A 23,041-nucleotide genomic window follows, 5' to 3' on the forward strand; every position below is an offset into this window, starting at 1 on the left:
GGAGGATGGATCAACAGGACCAGGAGGATGGATCAACAGGACCAGGATGGATCAACAGGACCAGGAGGATGAATCAACAGGACCAGGAGGATGGATCAACATTAATAAGTGTTTTGTTACTGTCCTACAGTTTATCGATGCTGATATATTCTTGTAATAATTCTTATTTCTTGTTCTGTCTTGAAAGAGTCTCATCTCAACTTGACCCATGATTACCAAACACTAAACTAATAATATAAAACTAATGTAAATGAACAGTCCTGCAGTAAATACCAACTTTGTGAAGGTTATGGTGTTAAAGTAATTTTATTCAATCATCTTGATTAAGCTGTTATTGATTAATAGAAGACAGAAAATGAGATCTTGTACCTTTGTGATACTTTGAATGCAACATTCAGTTCATGAAGTCATTCTCCTCTGGTTTACCTGGAAAACATGAAAACATTGACTCATCTCCACAATCACGTTTTTCTTTAATGATAATGTCACAATTTATGCTGCAGTCTTTGACAAACGATCTATAACTTTAACTAAATTACGTCAATCTTGTTGTCATGTTGTCATCGTTCTTTGTTAAATCAGGTCTCTCTTGTAAATGAGTCCTCGAGGCTCAATGGGATTTACCTGTATAAATAAAGGTTGAATGAATCTCTCAGGAAACAAAGGCCAAATATTTTCTAGTTGAGTTCAGTAACTGGAATTACCATAAATTTAAAAAAGACCACCTTTCAAAATTTAAGCAGTAATAGATATTTTAAAACGCTGAATTAGAAATAGACTCGTTTAAACGGTCATGTTGCAGAGCAGCTGCAGTTAAAACACAACTAGTAATTTAACACGTTTCATTAACTAAAACTGGCGACATGAAGTATTAATGTTGATAAATTGTGGTACAGAACAGTCAGATAACGCTTCACAATGGCAAAAAAGTGTCGTATTTGCATTAACTTACCGGGAAAACACGGAGAATGAACAACGTTCAATGCTGAACCCGCTGCTGTTTGGAACTCTTTGCCGCTGCATGACCCACGTGACTTCCGCATTCCATTCTTTCTATGGGAGTCTATGGGAGTGTCGCAACTCTCTCTTTACAGGGCTCTGCCCAGACTGAGGAAGTCTTTCAGATGAAAGACGAAACGTTTTTACTTTTTATTGTTGTTGTTTTGCTTTGTTTTGTTTTTTGAATGTCCAGAGGACCAAATTGATTTTTTTTAGATTTTTCTACCTCAAGTATTGAGCATGCATCAGGATACCTCCTTCCTTACTTCTTAAGTCTAGCTGCACAAATTATAGCAGAACCTGTGTCATACATTTTTAATCTGTCTATACAACATAATACTGTCCCAGGTGCTTGGAAAACAGCCTTTGTGCTGCCCGTATTGAAGGGAGGAAACCCCACTATAATGAACAATTATCGACCAATCTCCAAACTCTGTTTTAGCTAAAGTTTTAGAAAAACTGATAAATACTTGAGAAGTATTTGGACTCAATATTTTATCTTCTCTCCAATCTGGCTTTAGGAAACAACATAGCTCAATGACTGCTTCGCTAATGGTGATAGATGTTGTTGAAGCTTTGGATGTTAAGGATTACTGTGCTACACTTTACTTAGACCTGTCCAAAGCCTTTGATACTGTAGATCATGACGTCTTATGTCACAAGCTCTCAGATATTGGCTTCTCAGATCACTCTGTTGGTTGGTTCTCAAACCATCTCTCAGGACAGAGGCAATGTGTTCAACATAATGGTACTTCATCTAGCTACCTAACAGTCACCAATGGTGTGCCACAAGACTCAGTTTTAGGTCCCACTCTTTTTATAATTTATATAAAGAATGTAGGTCAAAACATTCCTGACGCATCCTTGCATCTCTATGCCGACGATACTGTTGTTTATTGCCGAGCTAACACAGTTGCCAAGGTTTTCCAGATTCTGTAGTCTGCATTTGATATCATTCATTCAGACTTATTCCATCTCAAACTGACGCTAAATGCTGACAAAACCAAAGGAATGTTGTTTTCAAACAGAAAGTTGGTGCCAGAAGTTCTTCCTCCTATCTCATCTACGCTTGATGTTCCTATTGAGTTTGTGTATTCTTACAAATACTTGAGAATTTTGATCAATGCACATATCGGTTAAACCACATATTGAAAACTTGATAAAGAAACTGAAATTAAATTCGGGTTTCTTTTTCAGAAATAGATCTTGCTTAACTCTGAATGCCAGGAAACGCCTTATAACCACTACCTTCCTACCAGCCACTGACTATGGTGACATTATTTACATGAATGTTCATGATAGCTCTTACAGATGTTGGATGCTGCCTATCATGGTGCGCTGATTCATGACTGGTTGCAGCTATTGTACCCATCACTGCACTCTGTACTGAGTGGTCAGTTGGTCATCATTATACAATACAATACAACAATACAACTTTATTTATAGAGCACTTTAAAACAACACTGTTGGCCAAAGTGCTGTACACTAGGACATACAAAAACATAAAAAACCCCACACGTTAAAAATGTGAAATAAAATAAAGATAACAAATAAAATAAAACAAATAACTTAGAGTCATTAAAACCAACATTTCAAACTGAAGTAAAAGCCAAAGAGAAAAGATGTGTCTTCGGAGAAGACTTAAAAACAGGAAGTGAGCCAGCTTGTCTGACATGCAGAGGCAGCTCGTTCCACAGTTTAGGGGCAGCGACTGAGAACGCTCGGTCACCTCTCAGTCTCCTGTTGGACCTTGGGACGACCAGCAGCAGCTGATCTGCTGACCTGAGAGAGCGAGAAGGAGTGTACAGCTGGAGCAGGTCGGACAGATACTGTGGGGCGAGACCATGAAGACATTTGAAAACAAATAAAAGAACCTTAAAATTAATCCTGAAGCGAACCGGGAGCCAATGTAGTGATTCTAAAACAGGGGTGATGTGTTCTCGTTTTTTGGTACCAGTTAAAAGGCGGGCAGCTGCGTTCTGAACCAGCTGAAGTCGAGTCAGTAATGACTGGCTCAGACCGACATAAAGAGAATTACAGTAATCCAGGCGAGTTGTGATGAAAGCATGGATTAAGATCTGAAAATGATGTTGTGACAGAAATGGTTTGACCTTGGCCAGTTGTCTCAAATGAAAGAAGCTGGACTTGATCACTGATTTAATCTGCGTGTCAAGTTTGAAGTCACTGTCCAGCCTCACGCCCAGGTTAGTTGCTGTCTCAGTCAGATGTTCTGTTAAAGGACCCAGATCAGCATGGATATTGGAGCCTTCACTAGGCTTAAACAACAAGACCTCTGTCTTTTTGTCATTAAAATGTAAAAAGTTTAGTGACATCCATGCTCTGACTTCTGCCATACACCCCAGGAGTTGTTTCAAGGAATGGTGTTTGCCCTGTTTTAACGGAACATAGATTTGGCTGTCATCAGCATAAAAATGAAAAGAAATGCCATGTTTCCGGAGAAGATGTCCCAGAGGGAGTAGATACAGGGAAAACAGAAGAGGGCCAAGTATAGAACCCTGAGGTACTCCACAAGTGAGAGGGGCTACAGAGGACTCCACAGCACCAATGCGCACGCAGAAGTTTCTTTCTGTCAGATAGGATCTGAACCACTGTAGAGCAGGACCCTGAATGCCCACCCAGTTCTCCATACGAGACAGGAGGATGTGATGGTCTACTGTGTCGAAGGCAGCAGTCAAGTCCAACAACATTAAAACTACACAGTCACCAGAGTCTGCGGCTAAAAGAATGTCGTTGAAGACTTTCAGCAGCGCAGACTCAGTGCTGTGGTGAGTTTTAAAGCCAGATTGAAACTGTTCAAGAAGGTTGTGGTCGTTTAAGTATGATGTTAACTGATTGTAAACAATTTTCTCCAAGATCTTAGATATGAAGGGCAGTTTTGAGATGGGTCTAAAGTTGGACATCACTGTGGGGTCTAGGCTAGGTTTTTTAATCAGTGGTGTCACAACTGCATGTTTAAAGCTCGCTGGTACCTGTCCACATGCCAAGCTGTCATTTATAATTTGGGACACATGAGGAGCCACGGTGTGAAAAACCTCTTTAAAAAGACGAGGTGGGATGGGATCATTTGGGGATCCAGCAGGTTTCATACGACCAGTGATGTCAGTTAAGGAAGACAGGGTGACGAGCTCAAACTGACTGAAGACAGCAGAGCGTGTGACGGAGACGGAGGGGTCGTAAGAAGGAGGGCTTATGAGAGCTCTAATGCTTGAAACCTTATTGATAAAAAAGCTCAGGAAGTTGTCACACATTTCAGTGGAGTTCTCTGGGCTGGCTGATTGTGGGGCGTTAAGAACAGAGGTGATTGTTTTAAAAAGCACACGTGGATTGCTGGAGTTGGAGGAGATGATGTCAGAGAAATATTTGTTTTTTGCAGCTCTAACAGTGGACTGATAGAAGCGCCAGCTGTCCCTCAGAGCTTGGAAAGACACCTGTAGTTTGTCCTTCTTCCACTTCCGCTCTGCTCTCCTGCACTGGCGTCTGGCAGATCGTGTGACCTCATCAGCCCAGGGGTCAGGCTTTGGTCTGGAAGCTCTTGTTTTTAATGGAGCCACAGCATCTAAAACGTTTTGACAGGCTGAGTTAAAATTAGATGAGAGAGCATCGATATCTGAATGAAGACCCAAAGGGTCTGTGGGGCTGATGGCAGAACTAAAAGCTGCAGAGAACTGAGAAGCAGTGGAGGAGTTAATGACCCGACGGGGCTGTGCAGGAGCGCGAGGTTTGACTGAGCGACAGACGAGTGGCATGTCAAACACAACAGGCATGTGGTCTGAAAAGGCAGCATCACAAACTTCCACATTAGAAACATTAAAACCGTGAGCTAACACAAGGTCTAAGGTGTGGCCACATTCTTGTGTTGGATCAGACACAAACTGAAGCAAATTAAAAGAGTCTATCAGCTGTAAAAACTCTTTGACCAACGGTTTATCAGCACAGCACACGGCGATGTTGAAATCTCCGACTATCAAGATCCTGTCATATTTAGGCAAGACTCCAGCCAAAAAATCTGCAAAGTCTGTCAGAAAGTCCTTATTGTATTTTGGAGGTCTGCATAAAACAGCACACAGTACGGGTTGTGAAGATCCGAGCTCAAACAAGTTGAACTCAAAGCTGGAATAACATGTTAAAGGTGTGATTTGTTTACAGAAATAGCTCTTCCTGTAAACAGTCGCTATTCCTCCTCCACGACCCGTCGTCCTTGGAGAGCTGAAGTATGCACAGTTTGGTGGCAGGAGTTCACAAAAAGCACTGGACTCACCGGCAGTTATCCATGTTTCAGTAATTATCTACATGTAGGTTCTCACACTGGTTCAGTTTCATCTATAAATCACTCTTAGGTCTACTGCCTTCATATATCTCCTCCTACATGTCACGTCATCAGTGCAGTTACAACATGTGTTCTCAGGCCATCATTACCTGCAGCATTCCCTCAGTGCGGACTGAAAGTGGCAAAAATTGCTTTTTCCTACTCTGCTCCTGTAACCTGGAACATCTTGCAACAGGAAATGAAGCTGTCCACCTTAATTTCTTTAGGGGGTTTTAAACATTTGATTATGTCAATAGAAAGCTATCTAGCTGTTTTTTGTTTTGTTACCTTTTCCTTTTAGCCATCCTATTTGTTAAAAAAAAAAAAAAAAACTAGTATGCTTTTTTTAAATTTTTTATAATTGTTTATTGTTGTTGCTGTTGTCCATTGTTGTCATCTTTCTTTGTTGAAATCAGGTCTCTCTTGTAAATGAGTCCTCGAGGCTCAATGGGATTTACCTGTATAAATAAAGGTTGATTGATTGAAAGCTTAAAGCAAATATATTCTTGCTTTTAGTATTTTACCATGTTTTATGGCACCTTGATTTATTGTTTTATAAAACTACTTTTAACTGCATTTTTACTGTAGTTTATTGTTATTGTTTATTGTTATTGTTGTTTGTACTTTATATATTCTGCCTGGAGCTGGTCTCTCTTGAAAATGAGTCCTTGTGGCTCATTGAGATTAACCTGTGTAAATAAAGGTTGAATTAATGAAAAACATGCTAACTTTGAGGGCACAATTAAAGATGTAGAGGTAAAAAAAAGGCATATTTTATGACTATTGAAACAAACATATAGCATTTTTTTGTACAGGTCCTTCTCAAAAAATTAGCATATTGTGATAAAGGTCATTATTTTCCATAATGTAATGATAAAAATGAAACTTTCATATATTTCAGATTCATTGCACACGAACTGAAATATTTCAGGTCTTTAATTGTTTTAATACTGATGATTATGGCATACAGCTCATGAAAACCCCAAATGCCTGTCCCAAAAAATTAGCATATCATGAAAAGTTTCTCTAAACAAGCTATTAACCTAACCATCTGCATCAACGACGTAACTCTAAACACCTGCAAAAGATTCCTGAGGCTTTTAAAAACTCCCAGCCTTGTTCATTACTCAAAACCGCAATCATGGATAAGACTACCGACCTGACTGCTGTCCAGAAGGCCATCATTGACACCCTCAAGCAAGAGGGTAAGACACAGAAAGAAATTGCTGAACGAATAGGCTGTTCCCAGAGTGCTGTATCAAGGCACCTCAGTGGGAAGTCTGTGGGAAAGGAAAAGTGTGGCAGAAAACGCTGCACAACGAGAAGAGGTGACCAGACCCTGAGGAGGATTGTGGAGAAGGGCCGATTCCAGACCTTGGGGGACCTGTGGAAGCAGTGGACAGAGTCTGGAGTAGACACATCCAGAGCCACCGTGCACAGGCGTGTGCAGGAAATGGGCTACAGGTGCTGCATTCCCCAGGTCAAGCCCTTTTTGAACAAGAGACTGCATCAGGAACATCTCGCCTGGGACTGCTGCTGAGTGGTCCAAAGTTATGTTCTTTGATTACAGTAAATTTTGCATTTCCTTTGGAAATCAAGGTCCCAGAGTCTGGAAGAAGAGAGGAGACACAGAATTCACATTGCTTGAGGTCCAGTGTCAAGTTTCCACAGTCACTGGGGTGCCATGTCAGCTGCTGGTGTTGGTCCACTGTGTTTTATCAAGGGCAGGGTCAATGCAGCTAGCAATCAGGAGATTTTGGAGCACTTCATGCTTCCATCTGCTGAAAAGCTTTATGGAGATGAAGATTTCATTTTTCAGCACGACCTGGCAACTGTTCACAGTGCCAAAACCACTGGTAAATGGTTTACTGACCATGGTATTACTGTGCTCAATTGGCCTGCCAACTCTCCTGACCTGAACCCCATAGAGAACCTGTGGGATATTGTGAAGAGAAAGTTGAGAGACGCAAGACCCAACACTCTGGATGAGCTTAAGGCCGCTATCGAAGCATCCTGGGCCTCCATAACACCTCAGCAGTGCCACAGGCTGATTGCCTCCATGCCACGCTGCATTGAAGCAGTCATTCATGCAAAAGGATTCCCGACCAAGTATTGAGTGCATAACTGAACATGATTATTTGAAGGTTGGCGTTTTTTGTATTAAAAACACTTGTCTTCCATTGGTGGGATGAAATATGCTAATTTTTTGGGACAGGCATTTTGGGTTTTCATGAGCTGTATGCCATAATCATCAGTATTAAAACATTTAAAGACCTGAAATATTTCAGTTGGTGTGCAATGAATCTGAAATATATGAAAGTTTCATTTTTATCATTACATTGTGGAAAATAATGACCTTTATCACAATATGCTAATTTTTTTAGAAGGACCTGTATTTCTGTCAATTTATTTATTTTTCTTAGCAAAAACTTGTTGCAGTTGTTTCTGGTAATAACAGATTATATAAAAAGTTATTAAAGAAAATTCATGGTTTTTGCACCCAGTGAACGTCAGGTGTCTAAAAATACAATAGCAGTTGTCGTGTATACAAGCTGACAAAACTCAGTAAATTGTAACTGTTTCACTTGTGTTGTGCAAAGTGGGCCTTGGAGGTGGGCCTATGAAAATGTTTTCAAAAAGTTGTGTTTTGGCTGTCTACACAAAAATGCCAGGCTGGCTTTTCAAGTTTTTTTTTTTCACTCTAACCAGATTTATATATATTTTTTTAAAGTTTTGGGCTTCCAGAAACATTTTTTTTGGTTTGACGCAAAGCTAAAACAACATAAAACTTAACAACAAAGTCCATGCTCATTAATCCAGGTATACTATCCAACATTTTTCAGTCAGGTCATCTGGACAGTTTCTTTTTTTTGTGCTGAAACGTTTCGCCTTCGATCCGGAAGGCTTCATCAGTCAAGGAAACGCACAACACAAAACTGATTCTTCCCCCGACAGCTTACTCCAAAGTGGAACAAACCAGTTTTGTTGGTGATAAGATGGTCTCTTTAGAATGCCCCTCCTGCATTGCCGGCCCTCTTCCTTGTTGACAGTCATGTCAAACTGGTTGAAAACAACAAAGTCCATGCTCAATAATCCATGTATACAATCCAACATTTTTCAGTCAGGTCATCTGGACAGTTTCTTTTTTTGTGCTGAAACATTTCACCTTCGATCCAGAAAGCTTCATCAGTCAAGGAAACACACAACAAAACTGATTATTCCCCCAACAGCTTACTCCAAAGTGGAACAAACCAGTTTTGTTGGTGCTAAGTTGGTCAGCACAAAAAAAAGAAACTGTCCAGATGACCTGACTGAAAAATGTTGGATAAAACTTAACCATATTTAGAAACCATATCAGTGTAGAGAATCCATGAGAGGCAGATGCGATGATCAAAAAGAAAAACTTGGTTAAAGAGAAAGCGGTGGGGTTTAAAAGGCAAAATTAAGGCTACCTACATACTGGATGTCAACCCTGCTACAGTGTAAAAAATAAATCAGCTCTAATGTGTTTAATTATTGTACGATCTTGTGAAAATCTTCAAGGATATAGAAAAATGTAATGGGCTCCTCATTATATGTAATAAAGTGTGATATGTTCATGATAGTTTTGGATTATTCACAAAACTTCTATAGTAAGGTCACAGTAATTTATCATCAGGGTGCATGTTGGCAGCATATTCATAACATGGGGCCTGTGTCCACTTGGTTGTAGAGAATTTGAAGCATGACTGGTCATGATCAAGGAAACAACCAAGCACTAATGTGGTTCCTATGGAGGTTGCGTCATCCTAGCATGTCATGATCTTCTGGTGCATAGCTGCATACTGAGGACTAAAAGAGTTGAGCCAGGTTGTGTTTATAGAGCATGAAATTGTGTGCAAATAGAAAATCACAACATTAAAAGAATGTTAGCAGGTAGAAGACCTCAGTCTGAGGATTGATGTCACAGTGACACCAAGATGTGTCGGAAAATTCTTCATGCAGTCTTAAAAACACTACACTTTGAAGAAAAGCTAAATTTATGTATGTGATTAGTTTACCATTTATCTTGAGTGAGAATGGAATTTTTGAAAACGTCTATTGTGGTTTGAAACATTTACACAGCACTGAAAAAGCTGTGATAAGGGTTTGTAATAATATTCTTTAAGCAAATGACAGATATTTTTGTGATCCTTGTTCTCTTAGACCTAACTGCATCATTTAATACTGTTGACCACAGTATTTTTATATTGTGTTCACAACATTGGGTTGGGATTACAAGTGCAGCATTAGACTGCTCTGCTCCTACATGAGTGACAGAACCTCTTGTATTAATGTTGGAATTTTTTAGCCGCTTCAGTGCTTGCTTCTTTCCTGTGGGGTCTCTCAGGGTTTGCTTCTTGGCCCTCTTGTGTTTTTATTGTACCTGTTCCCTTTGGCGTCTATTCAAAGAAGACTTTTTTCATTGTTATGCTGATGATTACCAGATTGATCTACTATTAAAACCAAATAATTCCTGCTCCATCCGCTCTCTATAAAAACGCCTTGTTAACATTAAGACTTGGATGTCTTCAAAATTTTTAAGCTTTACTGATGAGAAAACAGAAGTTATTGTGTTCAGCCTAAGCTCTAGTGCTAGCACTCTTCCTGCTAACCTTGGCTCTACTGAACAGTATTTGAAGCATTTTTACTGTAGTTTATTGTTATTGTTTATTGTTATTGTTGTTTGTACTTTATATATTCTGCCCGGAGCTGGTCTCGAAAATAATAATAATAAAAAAAAAACATTCTCACCTCTACACAACTCCATGTGAAGATACGATGATGCTAGACTTTCTGTAAGAGTTTCTGCTCTGTTAATATGACTGTGTGTGAGGCTGAGGAAAACTGGAAACATGTAGCTGTCTTATATTGGCACAGCCAAATTCAAAAACTCAATGAAATGCTCATGTCTTTAGAGAAAAATACAAACCCTAGCTCTGGAAAGTGTCAAAAGAGACTTTTATGGTCTGCAAGACAACAAAGATCCAATAAATCTGAATAATATTGGAACACCCTTTCTGTGAACCCCACAAATTCACGTTTGTGTTAACACAGATCACCCAGGATGTCCTGGGATCACCTTGTACCAACCTCCAACCAAACCTGTACCAACCTTCAACGATCGTAAATAACAGAAAGCCTCGTCTCTGTTCAAAGGAATTCCAGCCTTGACACTTGGGTCCCCTTTCCTGCATGTAGAAAACTGACAGACTTTTATTCACATTCTAGAAGAATTAATACTGTTTTTCTGTAATGAAATAATTGTTTACTGTGAATAACTAAATAACTTGCCTTGTTGTTTCTCCTACAGCTGACAAGAACCTGTGTAGCCCAAAAGTTTACAAACTTGTTTTCTGTTTATAAGGTTAAAAAGTGTTTTTATTGGTTTTAACCTCATTTAAAGTTGATAAGTGTCTTAAATGGTTTTATTTGATGACTTTTCCAACAGAGCAGATTAAAATAATACTTTATTTAGTTGATAAAGTTCAGCCCTTCCATTTTGATTGGTTCAAATCGACCACCTCTTTCAAATCAGAGTTGTGGTCAGTTGTTTACAAGAGAGGAAGACCTCTCAGAAGAGAGCAGAGAAGATGAAAGGATGAGATGAATAGAAGAAGATGATTTTGGAAGTAAAAGAGAAGAAGTGATGAAGACCTTCAGATGAGGATAAAGAATAAGCTTTAAGATACAACCTACAGAAGACTTCCAAGGAGAAAATTAGCTTCAACTTTAGCAAAGTCTGATATAACCCTCTTCAGCGATCCAAACACCTGCAGTTATCATCATCAAGAGTTAACAACAACTGTTCAGAACTCCAGGAGACGCTCCGGTTGACCATTAGAGCCAGTGACCAAACTCATCGCCTTGATGTCAGGGATGTGAAGGAATTTCCACCTTCACATCACAAGACCATCTGAGCAGAAAGAGTCTAATATCTGGTATCTTCAGGCAGCCTTCGAATACGACTTCTGGTAGGAACAGCTGATTTGATACTCTGACGGTTGACTCTGGCGTCCAAGAATTTAGATTTTAACCAAATTAGTATTAACTCAGTTCAGTAATTATTTTTCCTTAAATTTCAGACCAAATTTTAACTATTGAACAATAAAACGTCTTTCTTTTAGTTAAATTTGCATGATTAATCTGCCCTGCTGAAAATTCCAATTTTTCTACATTGCATCTTGTTTTGGTTTGGTTAAGCACATAGAATAATTTAATTTATCTGTTAATTCCTGCTAACAAGCAATTTTTAAAGGTCACGTTAATTTCCACGAAACTCTGGTTGTGAGCAAAGCCTTCATTTAAAGGTCAGAAATAATTTCCAACAGTTGTTTTTATCATATATATTCAAATAAGCATCACAAAATTGTATTAAAGTGTGTGTGTTTTACTTATGACATCTGAATCCTTCATATAAAAGAACTCACGGTGTAAAAAGGGTAATTCGAGGTAATTAAACAAGAACATCTGAATTGATTTTCAGACCTTCAGATTTTCTCTCAAAGCTGAGAGTGGTGCCCTTTCAAAATAAAATTCATAACGAATTTTTTATCATTATTAACCCTTACCGCAACATGATTCTTTTATATTTAAAACAAGATTGATTTTGCGAAAGGTTATTTTGTATTCATATTTATTTATTTGTCTGGGGAAACCTTATAAATACACTGCGTTTCTGAGACTTAAGCTTTAACAATTTCAACAGTTTTCAGCAGAGGTGATATTTTCTTGTATATGAAAATGATGAAATAGCGTGCTAACAGGCCAGTTCCTTAGTAAAATGGATACTCTTTCATTAAGGATGCCTTACTCTCTCTGGCTCTGCAGCACACATAATACAAAGAAAAATGTTCAAATGTTTTACAAGTTCATTCAGCGCACCCATCTTGTTATTTTAAACAAGAAAGCCCTGAAACAGCTTCCCTCAACTTCACTTATTTTTATTCCCTCTCCAACATAATCTTCTATCGTTTCATCCCACAACTGATGATCACAATTCCTTCAATTTGCACTGAAACCTGATCCTTCAAACTGAAATATGCCCCTGGTAATTTATAAAGTTGGCAGGTGATATTTTACTTACAGAGCTGTCAGAGTTCACCTTCCTCTGTCTGCCTTTCTCGCACAAGTGGAGAAAATGAGATGAAACATTAAAAGAGTGAGTAAAAAAAAAAATCTGTGCACTTGAGAACTACTAAAGTTCTGCAGAATCAAAATGACACTACCAGGAAAAACTAGACTTGGAAAGGTTGTCTGTCCCCCACTACTTGAATTATTTTCCTCGGAGCAATCACAGAAAGTGCCTGAGTCTCTCTGGGAAGGAGAGAAAGAGGCATATAATCTAGCTGTAGTTTCACACAAGCTTATCAGCTCTGGTGTGCTGCAGCAGAAGTGCATGACAGTTCAGCTTTCATGTCAACAATTCACGAGACAATATTCTCCTCACAGAGAGACTGAAGGAAGGAAAAAAACATGGCACAGTAAATGTTTCATTCATGAGCTTCTAAACTAAGTTTTCCGAATTTTTATCAACAAAAAAGATTAGGACTGCTGGTCATAGATTGTTGTCAGAGTTTCTTTATTTGTCATACACACCACATGTGGTACATGCGGTGGAATGAAATTGTGTACACAGGGTCCCAGTTACATCCAACAATAAAATGTAAAAGAAAAACGGTAATAAGATCTAAAATATGAACTAAGAAAAACATCAACTGAAACGATGTTAAGCACTAATAGCATAAAAACATTATGTCGAACAGCAGGACGAACATGAGTCTGTGTGAGCAGATGAGTAAGAATGAACACAGCAACATGAAACAGATCAGCAGCAACATGAAACAGATCAGCAGCAACATGATGTGATTTTTCACAGTGATTATTCTGGTTAGAGATTCATGAGTCTAACAGCGGGCAGCACGGTGGCGCAACTGGTAGAGCTGCTGCCTCTCAGCGAGCAGGTCCCTGGTTCAAACCCCGGTCCAGGGGCCTTTCTGGGTGGAGTTTGCATGTTCTCTCCGTGCATGCGTGGGTTTTCTCTGGGTGCTCCGGTTTCCTCCCACAGACCAAAAACATGCATGTTAGACTGATTGGTAACTCTAAATTGTCCCTAGGTGTGAGTGAGAGAGTGAATGGTTGTTTGTCTCGTTTGTCTCTATGTGTCCCTGTGATGGACTTGCGACCCGTCCAGGGTGTACCCCGCCCCTCGCACAGTGATTGCTGGACATGGGCACCAGCGACCCCCGTGACCCAAAATGGAATAAACGGGTAAAGATAATGGATGGATGGAGTCTAACAGCCTCAGGGTAAAAGCTGTTCTTCAGTCTAGCGGTTCTACACTTAATGCTCCTTAACCTCCTTCCTGAGGGGAGTGGGACCAAAAGTGTGTGTGCTGGGTGAGTGGGGTCCTTCATGATGCAGGTGGCTCTTGTCTGTGATGGTGGGGAGGCTGACTCCAACAGACTTTTGTCAAGTAGAGTTTAAAAGACATTTTGGTGGTCCATGAGGTTCAGGTTGGTTGTTGGCTCGTGGTTCGTTAACTTTTGTGTTAAAAAAAATATGATGGCTCTGATGATCTATGACAGTTTAAATAAAGGCTATTGTGGTTCTGATTCATTGAAAGTCTTTTAAGTAAACTTTTCATTTGCGACTCATGAAGGAAACAATTGATCAATGGCAAAAAGTTTATCTCCCTGTCTCCATATGATTATCCATCAGTATCCAGACTGGATAGGTTTTAAACATACACAGATTTACAACAGATTACAGTGGAAAATTCATTCATTCATTCATTCAACTTTTATTTACACAACTTAATCCCACTGAGCCTCAGGGACTCACTACTGTAGTGAACTAAGCCTCAGGTCAAAACCTGACCCTGAGGACCTTCATGGGACAGAAACTGTTATTTCATTGATTTGAATCCAGAAATACAAATTAAGCTCATCCAGAGACTTTCTAATTGTATCCTGCACTAATCAATTGAAAGAACACTCTTTTTTTTATATTATCATTACTATTTTTACAAATGTCTTGATAATCAAAGGTGTTTAGTTCAAACCATTTTAAATGTTGAAGTGAACTACTCATTTTAAATCAACTGTGAAACAGTATTAATGATTTTTAATCCTCATTCAAAGTAGAAATCAAGTTAGATGTCTGTTACAAAGTAATTATGCATTTTTTGATCTTCTGTCTGAAGTGAGAAGGAGTGATGTCGGTCAAAAGTCGGAGACAGTCGCACACAAGTTTATTGGAACGAACTGTCATGTTTTTAAAACCTCTCAGACAGAAACAGAGAAGCTGGCACCTGGGATCTGTCATTTCGTCTAAACATTTCTCTGTCTGTTCCTAAAACATCTCCACTGTTTTTCTGGCTTGTAGTAACCTCTTACGTCACTAAAACCACACCCCTGTTGGTTCTTTCAACCAATCAGGACTTCCCAAATTTGACCGGAAACAGAACTCTTTAAAAGTCGACACTTCCTAGAACAGAAGTTCTGAGACATGAACCGGAGTTCTGAGAGCAGAACCGAACAGAAGAGTTCGGAGTTCTACACTTGAACCAAAGTTCTGGGAGCACAGGAGAACAGAAGTTCTGGGAGACATGAACCGAAGTTCCGAGAGAGAACAGAAGTTCTGAGTTCCTCTGAGTCTTCTCAGAGTCCCGTTAAGTTCTTCTGGTACTGATGAAGTTCGGCTGGAGTTCCTGTAGGAGCCACGATGCCTCGCTGTGACTCCACCCGGTGAAAACTTTATAACTTCTGAGGAGGTTTGTTCTGTGGAAATAGTTCTCATGACTTCTGCCGAGTCGCAGCCGCCCTGAGGAGACGCTGAAAGGTAGCGTACCAGGGACCTCTTGACCGCCGCGGATTCATCCTCCGCCAAAGGTAAAGAGTCATCATGAGCTTCACTACCAGTGTACCGCGGGCAAACTGCGCTTCAAAGGAGCGTGTTGTTCTGGTCTACAGACATACATCCTCATCCATTTTTTCCTCTCCATTTAAACTCCTTCATTTCCCATCTTTAAAACTCTTCTATCTTGCCAGTAAAAGATAAGCTAAAAGTCTGCAGATATTGATTTAAGATCTAAGGATATGTCTGTTGTAATAAGCTGCAAGTGAGAAATCATGGCAGTATGATTTCTCATTGTAAAGCTCATTAATTAAGCTGTGTTATTGCATTTAATCAGAATAATCAAGTGTACAATGTTTTGATGTTAAATTTTGATTCTGTTAATAAATGACCACATTCATTTTGATGGGTCAAAGAAAATTAACGTCTCATGTCACTGGTTTTTAGACCATCTCCCACACAGTATCTCTGTCACATATCTGTCAAGTAGCTCGAAAAAGAGAGAACCCGTCATTAAATATTGATTGTAGTGGAGCTCCTACGCTAACTAACCCTACATCACTACATTCTGGTGGCCTGTACCAGAAATGTAGTGAGCTAGGTCGGTTAGCTTCAGTTAGCTTCACTACACTTACAAGAGAGACCTGATTTATTTATTTCCCCTGCTATTTGAAAATAGCAAGGGGAAGTGACAAACTTATTACTTATTTTAGTCTAAAACAAAGTTACTTTACAATGTGTTGTTTGTGATGAGGTTTGTTTTGCCAAGCTAAAATAAAAAAAAGAGTTTAGTGACACAGAAACAACTTAGAGCCTTTTGAGTTTTGGACAGGTGCAGAATAAAACCAAATCAGAACAACACTAAGATAAAAACCAACAAAATCCTAACAAATTTTTGTCTTTTTTATTTTGGTGCATTATTTTACACAAGAAATAATGCGAAGTTTTGAATCAAAAAGCCAAGTGCAAAACACTGAAGCATCAAAGATGCAATGACTCTGGTAAGAAGCTACGTCTATATTATCATGTTTTACCTGGAAGACCTGCAGCGACTCTCTCAGGGATTTTGACTGAAAACACTGAGTTTGACTTGAATAATTAGACTAACAAGAATAACTCCAGCAGCAGAACAGAGGAAGCCGAGCTTCATTTGCACATTGTATTTCTATTTCTGCATTTCTCTCACGAAGAACAGGATGTCTTGTGTTTTTTTAAATGCAGTATTTGCACCGTAATTATACATGGGAACTTGAGTAACATACTCATGAATGTTATTGAATGTAATAAAACTTTCATGTTTGCAGTGGTACCAGTATGTCACTCTAAATTATGGTTAATATTTGTGCGTAGTTACAGCTCATCCTGCCTTGTCTGTGTTCTATCATCACTGTAAATGGAGTCATGTCATGAATTCAAAAAGTGTTCAATACAAAAGTCATGTCATGCTTTAAAATCTAGTTCATTAACTGCAAGCATAATGAGACTTCATTTTCATGATGCTGCTTAAGAAAAAAAACGGAAAGTTCCACCAAAAAACTGCCAAAAAAAAAAAAAAAATCAGATGTTTCATTCAACAAGATTTTTACTAAAACCCCACCAGCATCCTCCTTGGGTTTTATCGTTTCAAGCTTCCAGAATGGAGTGGCAGGCCAGACTGTGGGAGGAGATGAGCTGCTTGTCTCCTGTCACCACAGAAATAATCTGCAGAAGAAAGTTCTTGAATAGCTTTAGACATTTGATACATTTCAGCACCCTAAAGGTTCTGCTGGGGAAAAAGAGCCTGCAATCATTAAATGTCATCTTACCATTTTCTGCATTCATCTCTTTCTCTTTTTGTACATTGTTATGCTCTGTTTCTGCTTTAGACTATGGCAACAATGAGGTACAATTAGGAAAATATGACACTGAAATAATTTTTAAGAAAACTGGAGTACCCGGAGAAAACCCACGCATGCACGGAGAGAACATGCAAACTCCACCCAGAAAGGCCTCCATCCAGGTCCGGGGGCGTTTCTGGGTGGAGTTTGCATGTTCTTTCCATGCATGTGTGAATTTTCTCCAGGTATGCTGGTTTCCTCCCACAGACCAAAAACATGCATGTTAGGCTGATTAGTAACTCTAAACTGTCCCTAGGTGAGACTGAGAGAGTGAATGGTCGTTTGTCTCTATGTTGCCCTGTGATGGACTTGTGACCTGTCCAGGGTATACGCTGCCTCTCACACAGTGATTGCTGGACATGGACACTGGCGACCCCCGTGACCCGAAAAGGAAGAAGTGGGTAAAAGATAATGGATGAATGATTTAGCACCTGTGCTTGTGTTTTGATTTGATTTTTTGTGCGCTGCGCTTCTTAAGCACTCCCCAGTGTCTACAGATTGTCTGATCACCTCATGCCCGAAGTAATCCAGCGTTTTTGTTCCTGCTCTGTTCCTGATCCATTTCATGACACAGATTCCTCCCCTTTGCCTCCCTAAGATTGATTCTTCTGCCCATTAAATTGGACCTTGATGTCTGCTCTGCCTTCAGACCAACAAATCCAGCTAAAACCGTTGGATAAGTTTTGCTTTTTCTGCCTCTGTGTGAATGACCCACACCTGTATTTTTGACCACAAACTCAGACCTCGGACTCTAAGGGTTGCGCTCTCAGAACCAAGCTCCACATTCTGAGTATTTGTCTGACTTTCGCTCACACATCAAACCTCATTTCCCTCTGATGTCATCGCAGCTTCGCTTTTTTTTACCTGTGACCACTTGTTGAATGAGAGCTGACTTTCTCCTTATGATAAAACTTTAAATATTTGTGTTCACTTCCGTTGCAATTTCTTTGTCTCCCTCGCAACAAAAGAGAGCAGCTCTCTTTTAAATTTGGCTTCTCTCAAAAAACAATAAAAATAAAAATAGTGTTACAAAAACACTGTTACTGCTAGCAACATGGCCCTATTAGCAGAGTGGTTCTGTTAGCAGTGAGGTTCTCTTAGCAGAATGGTCCCGTTAGCAGCGTGGTACTGTTAGCAAAGTGGTTCTCTTAGCGATATGGTTCTGTTAGAAGTATGGTACGTTAGCAGTGTGGTTCTGTTAGCAGCGTGGTCTTGTTAGCAGTGCATGGTGATAATGATGACCACATCAGCAACAGAAGATAACTGCTCTCCAGAGCCAGGTCTATCAGACACAGAACATTCAAAGTTCCCCACAGTAATGAACTGTTCCGTAGAGTTTGGTCCGTGCAGGCAGATGGGGGATGATGAAGACGGCTGCCATGACAGGCCAGAGCCTGAGCCCGAGGCTGGAAGGTGGCTGGCAACTGAACCACGGTGGAACAACGACAAGGCAGCAACACACAAAACTCTAAAAGTGCACTACAGTCCTACCCATAGTGTGGATGTGCAGTGCAGGAACAACAAGTTAAAACAAAAACAACAGGAACAAAAAACAAAAAAAAGAGCAAGTTGAAGCAGAGCTCTCATCAGTGCTGCCATACTGCGATGCACATGACGTGATCACGTTTATTATGATAAATATGGTAGTGTTTCTCCCACCACATATTCCTGATGTGAAATGTGGTGATATGGCTTCTTGATGCTGAGCTGTGGGGTGAGCCAATTTTAAAAAGCTTTCAGACTGTGTGAACTGCTAAATAACAGCTCTGTTATTGTGAAGATATCTGCTCAGATGATCATTTTGTTTAAAATCACAGCATTGTTACATCCCCCTCAGTAAGAAATGAATTGGAGCCGCTCAGATAAACAATCTATAAAGAACGTTGTGAATGAAAAGCAGAATGATGAGCAGTTGACATAATGTAGGAAATGCAGAATAATTTTCTAGATGAACGAGCAAAAAACATTACAATTCATAAAAGTCATACCGTTTGTGAAATATATTCATTTCCATCTAAAACTTGTTTTCCACATCACTGGAAATGTGGTAATGTGCCCATCAAAGATTAGATTTTCAGCAGCTGCACATTCAGCTCCATGTTTGGTTCTTTTTGTGGAGGTAATGAACAACACACAGAAGCAGAGGTCTGCTCCGTTGTTGTTTTCCACCCGAGCCAATTAAAACAGGCCCTTCATCACGACCAAAACTCTAAAGCCAACGTTTCACCGGCTTCCACGTTTAATTACTCGTCCAACTGCACATGGATTCCTGCATGTTTGGAAAAAATATATTTTTCTACTTAGTAATGCTCACCTGGAATAGACAGCAGGTGGTGCTGTTAAGGAACCATTATTTTTACATGCATAGAGTTAAGTTATAATAATTTTTATTACACATCTCTAGAGTGTACTGAGTAGCTTTTAGTAGTTTTTTTTCAACAAATAAAAACTTTTAGGAGGAATCTTCTTTTAAATATAACCTGTGCAAACTTCATTTAATGGTGTCTTTCATACAACAAGGCTGACTTCCAGTAGAATTGGTTCAAGCAAAGGCATCACATCATTTATATATGAAGGGGACATATCCCCCCCCCCACCCCCCACCCACCCAACACACACCCACACACACACTTTTACCATGAAATATTAGTTCACCGAATGCTGTTTCTAATGAACGAATCCATTCCACTTGGTTAATAGGAGAATACTCAAACCATTAAAAGTCCACTCCAGGTTTTTATGGTTAGCTACAACAACTCGTCACGCTGCATGCAGTGTTTCCCCGAGGTCATTTGGTTTGGGAGCCTTCATCTCTTTTGGGTTTTTTGTCGGGGGGGGGGGGGGGGGGGGATGACAGGGAGACACCTCTGTGTTGAATGCTAGCGTAGCGCTATGTTAGCTGATGTGTGAGAGAAGTGGAGCATGCTCTATTCACACAAGGAGAGCTGTTGGTCAGGCTACTTCTTGTGCCATGTTCTCTACTGAATCAAGTGTTTGCTTATGTAGGTAAACAGAGATGATTTACAACCCGTTAAAATACACCAGAATGCAGGAAATGGCATCTACTTTATTCAGAATTTTATGGGGGAGGAAACCCCCCCCCCCCCCAACACCCACACACACATTACAAATGCTTCTGAGGCCAATGGGTTCAAGAGATTCTTTGTGGTGTAGAAATTCCAACAACATAATTCCAGCAGACAATTGTGAGAAGCTTGTGGACAAATGCTTGATCTAAATCATATGGGGCAGGTCTGTGGCTGAGTGGTTTGAGCAGTCGTCCTCCAATGCAAGAGTTGGGGGTTTGATTCCATCAGCAGTCACATGCTGAAGTGTCCCTGGGCAAGACACTGAACCCCTCATAGCCTCAAATGTGTGTCCCATCAGTGTATGAATGTGATAAAGCTCTGATTAGTCTCTGTATAGAAAAAGTAGAGTTATATGAATGGATAAATGAGGGCACAGATTGTGTTGTAAAGTGCTTTGAGTGTCTTGATCAGATAGAAAAGCGTTACATAAATGCAGTCTATTTACAGTTTATTTACCTTTTACTGTTAGCATTGTCACCAAATATGAAGAAAAAAACACTCTAAAATTGCACTCAGCTACTACCACACCAAACTTTAGCTCATCATCTGTACAAATGCAAGTTACAGATTTTCTGTGTTTGCAAAGATTGCTTTGCTGTGGTGGCTCTCTTGAATCAGATTGACTTCAAACGGCATTTAATTGTAGATGAACATTCATGGATTATTTTCTCAAAGTTTTATTAGAATCTGTTCAATGAGTTATGAAATATTTGGCTGACTGTAAAGACAAATGAACACACACGGACAAAAACATTATTACTGTGCCTTCACCTTAAGAGGCTGGAGATAAAGAGTCTTTATATTTCTGGTCGTGGTGTGGTGACAGAGAAAGTCACTCCATAATGAGTTTATTAACTGTGACCCAATCCAAGCTCCAGTTAAAATATAATGGAATCAAAATTAAATCACTTCTTGTGTTTTGATCTAACTAACATAGAAAAAACTCTTCCAATAAACGACTCAACAAATTCTGTTTTGTGTACCATTAATTTATTTGACTCAAAATTAGCCTGTTTAGATATAATGAGAGAGTCAGTTATTTGTAAAGGACATATTTGTTTTCATCTCACTCTCAAAATGAATAATAAATGTATATTTGAGAAAAAACGTTTCTTATAGCATGAAATAGCACACCAGAGATTAACTTTAGAGGTCACAGACTGTTCACAGATTAAACTCTGCTGCAATAAGGAAAGGTAATTTTAGATTCTTTGATGGTTGCTGCCGTCCCAGGAATACAGAATGTCTGCCGACACTTGCAAAGCTGTTTCTATAATGTGAGGTCACTGCCCTCTTCTTACTGAAACCTACACACTTAAACCCATAAATGCTTTACTAAAGTATATGATCGAGATGTAGCAAAGCTAGCTATACTATACAGCATCTGTCCCAGGAGTCCTGAAATGTGAAAATAGATAGCAGAACAGCTCCTTCAGCTGCTACAAATGACAATCATCAGGAGACAATTTCACATTGTACGCAACACGTCAACTAAAGTGAAAGCATAGCAGAACAAGCTGTGACAGTCCACTGAAGCAAAAACAAGATGTTCAGTGGTCAGTTTTCTGTTGGAATCACAGTTTTCAAACCTTTCCCAATACATCAAGACTAAAAGAATTCAAGTTGTGATTGTGAACAAACATCTTTAGCTTAAATGATCTAATTCATTTATTTGGACCATAAAAATTTGACTACAGTATCTTCTTCAACATGTTTTGAAATTCCCATCTCTACATAAGAGCTCAGTCATGGGTAATACTGTTTTTGATTGTGTCTGTGCGTGTTTGAGTTAACTCTGTCTGTTGTAACAATACTTCATACTACACAAGATGGGTTTTAATGAAACTCTCAGAAAGTAATCACTGGATGGACATCTACTATTGACTTTTAAAATAAATCATATTCAAGATGGCTATAGTTTATTTAGGGTGCATTCACACCAGCCCTGTTTAGTCCGCTTTAATCGAACTCTAGCTCGTTTTCCTAGAATGTCCGGTTCGTTTAGGGAGGTGTGAACGCGCCATCAAACTCTGTCACGGAACAAAAAGGCGAACTCTGGCCCGGGCTAAAACCTAGGTCTCGGTCCGGTAGAAGAGAACTCCAGCGCGGTTCGAGTACAGTGTGAATGTAAACAGACCGGCCGCTCCGCAGGACAAACAAACACGCATTTCTCTTACCTTATATGGAGCCGTCAGCTGCCTTGTGTGGAAAAACAATATTTTCCATGGTCTTCTGTCTCATCTTCTGCTCATGCTAAGTCCATTTTTGAAAAATGACAAAATATAACTCCTAAAACTGCTAAAACTTGATGCCACTTCGTTTTTATTTTTATTTACCGAAGAAGAAGAAGATGTGTCTTCAGAGGTTTTTGTGTTGTTTCTTTCAGTAGTTCTTGGTGCAGCGCCCCCACAGGCGAGCGGGGGAACAGGTTCGTTCAACAGGTTGACTCGACTGCACAGTGCAGTGTGAATGCAAACGCACCAGCTCAAATGTAAACAAAAGGTCATGAATATTGGTCCCGAACCGAGGGTGCATTCACACGAGCCCTGTTTAGTCCGTTTTAATCGAACTCTAGCTCATTTTCCTTGAAAGTCCGGTTCGTTTAGGGAGATGTGAACGCGCCATCGAACTCTGTCACAGAACAAAAAGGTGAACTCTGGCCCGGGCTAAAACCTAGGTCTCGGTCCGGTAGAAGAGAACTCCAGCGCGGTTTGAATACAGTGTGAATGTAAACAGACCGAGCCCCGCTCCGCAGGACAAATAAACAGGCATTTCTCTTACCTTATATGGAGCCGTCAGCTGCCTTGTGTGAAAAACAATATTCTCCAGGGTCTTCTGTCTCATCTTCTGCTCATGCTAAGTCCATTTTTGAA

The sequence above is a fragment of the Nematolebias whitei genome, chromosome 7 (assembly GCF_014905685.2).
Source record: "Nematolebias whitei isolate Nwh7 chromosome 7, NemWhi1, whole genome shotgun sequence".
Taxonomy (NCBI): domain Eukaryota; kingdom Metazoa; phylum Chordata; class Actinopteri; order Cyprinodontiformes; family Rivulidae; genus Nematolebias; species Nematolebias whitei.